Source organism: Rhinopithecus bieti, unplaced genomic scaffold, assembly GCF_001698545.2.
Source record: "Rhinopithecus bieti isolate Rb0 unplaced genomic scaffold, ASM169854v2 scaffold_16834, whole genome shotgun sequence".
NCBI lineage: Eukaryota > Metazoa > Chordata > Mammalia > Primates > Cercopithecidae > Rhinopithecus > Rhinopithecus bieti.
Window position 1 is genome coordinate 1,114,356 of NW_016809297.1, and position 4,438 is coordinate 1,118,793.

Sequence of the window (4,438 nt, forward strand, 5' to 3'; positions counted from 1 at the left end):
AAATAAATGTGTATTTTCTGCAAAACTAGAAGCTACTGCTAACTTTTAAAATTCTTTGGTTTTCAAGGCACTGATACTGTATGAAGTCCATGCCGCCTGTGAAATAAAATACCTTTTTGCAGAATTAACCATCACACCAAAAAAAAAAAAAAAAACTCCATTACAAAGTGAGCAAAGGATATGAACAGAACAAACACTTCTCAAAAGAAGACATACAAGCGGCCAGCAAAAATATGAAAAAATATTCAATACCATGAATCACTAGAGAGATGCAAATCATAACCACAATGAGATACCATCTCACACCAGTCAGAATGGCTATTTTTAAAAAGTCAAAAAATAACAGATGTGACTGAAACTTTAGAAAAAAGAAACTGTCTATACACTGTTGGTGGAAATGTAAATTAGTTCAGCCACTGTGGAAAGCAGTTTGGAGATTTCTTAAAGAACTAAAAACAGAATTACTTTGTGACCCAGCAGATCCTATTACTGGGTATATACCCGTAGGAAAATAAATTCTTCTTCCAAAAAGACGTCTGCACTCATGTGTTCATCACAGCACTATGCACAATAGCAAAGACATGGAATCAATTCAGGTGCTTATTAACAGTGGATTGAGTAAAGAAAATGTGGTACATACACACCATAGAATACTACACAACCATAAAAAAGAAGAAATCATGTCCTTTGTAGCAACATAGATGCAATAGAGTCTGTAATCCTAAGCAAATTAATACAGAAACAGAAAACCAAATACTGCATGTTCTCACTTATAAGTGGGAGCTAATTATTGGGTACACATGGACTTAAAGATAGGAACAATAGATGCTGAGGACTCCAAAAGGTAAGAGAGGCAAGGATTGAAAAACTATCTATGAGGTACTATGTTTGCTACTTGCATGATGGGATCATTAAAAGCCCAAACCTCTACATCATGCAATGCACCCATGTAGCAAACCTGCACAATAAAAAATTGCAGAGTAAAGCACTGTACCTCAAACGAACAGGTTTTGCTTGATTTGCTTTCTTACCTATATTTGGCAAATAACATGTCTAAATTTGTCTAAATCACCCAGGAGTCATAGACAACCAACTTTCAAAATCTAAAATACAGTAACTAGTGGATTTTTGGCCTTCATTTTGTATTAGGGTTTTCCTAAAGAATAATCTCAGAGGCAAGCCCTTTAGGGGAACACTTGATGTGTTATGGTGAATCTGAAACTTTTGTCCTCTAAAGAGCATTTTTTTTTTAAGAGACAAGGTCTCACTGTCACCCAGTAGTGCAGTGGCACAATCACAGTTCACTGCAGCCTCGACCTCTCAGGCTCAAGCCACCTTCCCACCTCAGCCTCCCTAGTAGCTGGGACCACAGGTGCATGGCACCGTGCCTAGACAATTTTTTATATTTTTGTAGAGACAGGGTCTCACTATGTTGCCCAGGCTGGTCTCAAACTCCTGGGCTCAAGTCATCCTCCTGCCTCTGCCTCCCAAAGTGCTAGGATTACAGGCATGAGCCACCACGCCCAGCCAGGAGGGCTTCTTTTAAAAGCAATAGTAGCTACTTCAAGGAACAAGCCTCCACTACAAATTCATTTTCCAGATTCTATAAGCTTCCCGTTGAGTCGCAAGAACAAATATTTCATGGAGAATTCTAAGGTATAGTATCAGTCGAATGACTGTCAGTTTAAAATGGGGACTTATGGTCATTTAAAAGGTAAATTAGTGTGAGGATGGCTTGAGACCAGGGGAGTGGAGCTTGCAGTGAGCCGAGATCACGCCGCCGCACTCCAGCCTGGGTGACAGAGTGAGGATCCACCTCAAAAAATAAATTAAACAAATCAATAAAAAATAAAAGATAAAATACTATGAGCAGAGTGTCTTTTTTTCTACCCTGCTCTCGGTACTTGCTAGGAATAAGGTAATGAAGATTCCTTGCTTGCTCAGTTAATGTGACAGCAGTCATGCCTGCTAACATAATCACAGAATGCCAAATGATCTATTCATTCGTTTCATTCCTTGCACTAGAATATCAGAGTGGAGAATCCACAAATGCACCCACATATCCAAAGCTGATAGCATTTTGGCCCCCATTACTGTGAAAAGATTTCTCCAAGGGAACCTGAAAGTAATCTTTGTGGGTTGCAGCAAACGTACACACCCTTTTGGAATTTTATCAGGCAATCTTAGCACAGGGCAGCTCAAACAAAGCAGGGCCCCACAGCGTCAGTGGCCTTCGCTTAAGCACTAGAGGAACAGGATACCAGCCTGTAACCGTCTCCTTACAGGTGGGTGTTGGCTCATTTTAAGCAGATGGTGGGTTTATGATTCTAATGTGCCGTATATTGCTCAATGGACAAATATTTGTACTGGACCAGAATAAATAAAAAAAAATTCTTCAGCTTAGCTTCCAAAGACTATCAGAAATTTTAGGACACCTCAGCATTTAAACTATAATAGGAAGTGAGTGAATGAGCCACAACTCCTATCTTTCCTTTTTCTTCTGCTTAAAACCTGCCCTGAAAGATGAAAGAAAATGTTTGGAAGGCACAAGCATAGTGAGTTATAATCAGGAATTGCTGTGTTTCTCCCATTGAGAAAACTCTTAGAAATGTACAGCTTAAGCATATTTTAGCTCTAATAAAAAGATTCAAGTTAAATTTCCAACTGGAACCAGAAAATGGAGCTTATCTACTTTTCTTTCTCTAGCAATTTCTGTTATTTCTTTCCATAGTATGATAGTGGTCATTTTTTTTCCCCAGGTGTGAATGTACGCATGAAGAAATCTGAGTAATGCTCAACAGATTTAACAGAATACTAGTTTCACATTACACCTTTAGGGCAAAGGTATCTGCTCTGTCTCTTCTTAATAGGCTTTTCTTTTGTTTTCATATACTTGTTGAAGAGCTAGATATTTTTATTTGATCTGGTTTCCCTGCAGAACTTGAAAGGGCTGCCCCACTGCCGAGCTATGGGATAGATGGATTTCAACAAGGTGATGACATTATGGGAAGCACATTAACCTCCTCCAAAGCAGCAACAAAAGAAAAGCAAGATTGAGTCACTGGAATGAAAACACTATTTCACAAATTCAGTGAATGTTTTAAGTCCTCTAAAATTTGGCATTTTGACTTTTGAAATTAATGAGTAGGAAAATGTATTTAAAATGAATATTCCCCCAAAAAGAGAAGGCATTTGAACCCTAAACTCTCTCATCCAACATGGCTAGAAAATTAGATTTAAGAAGAAAGATAATTTGATTCATCTGAGTTTCTCTGCAAGGAAATATCCATCAGAGTGAAAGAAGAATACACATTTTCCAAGGAATTTGCATTTCCCTCCAGGAGGAAGGTCCAGACAAATGCAATAACTGGGTCTTTTAATCCTCCAAGAATAGTCTCCAATGGCTGGTACTAAGACCAAAAATCTCAGCAAACACGGGGAGATGGCAGTGTGGTAAGACATGGGGGAAGGTGGAATAAAAGAGAAACAAAAGAGATGGGTATCTGCAAGAGATGTGGGAAAAATATTAGGGACAAACAGACACACATACGTATACACACACATTCATTCTTCCCCTCTCCCCCTGTCTTCTACAAATTTGAGAGAATTAAAGGAGATAAGAAAAGGCACTTAAGAGAAACGAGGATATGAACTATGGCATAGATCTCCATTAATGTTCTTTGAGAACTGCAAGTAAATATGGGAATATTTTCAATTCTTTTTATTGGATAGAGCCATATTGTGCCTGAGAGCTATCTGAATTAGAATCATTACTTTGGTAAAATATTCTGCTTATTTATTTATTTATTTTCTTTGAAACATATGGACTTAAAAGTCATTCTACCTTTAATTATTACAATTTATACATTATGAACTGAAATAGATGCTTCATTTAAACTAAAAGTTACCTGTTATTTTCCCTTTGAAACAAAAGGAAATTCTCAGAGGAGTGTAGAAGGAACCAATCTCTTGAAACCTTTCTTCCTCGGCAGACCAGAAAGTCAGTTGTAAGAGCAACAGCCGAATAAAAGAAAGAATGCCACTTATATAAGTGACATTCTGCTTAATTATGATTCATCATTCCTGAAATATTATCTTCAAGGCATAGATATTAGAACATACCTGTCTTAAATATAAAACATGATTAAATTATTCTTTGATTATTTACATATCTTTCACTCCCTGCTCAAACTCTCATCAGGATTCCACAGTGTTATTACCTCTCTTGAAACAATTCCTCTTTTTGTTACTGTAACTCTCCATCCTCCATTTCCCATCTGCCTTTCCGGCCAATTTTCCCTAATTTCCTCCCAAGCTCTTCTAGTCAACCTCCAAACTTTGAAGTGCATGAGCTCTATCCTAGGTTCTCCTTAACTCTTTATCTACAATCTCTCCATAGATTACTTCATTTCATTTCATTTATTTAAAACCCAATTAC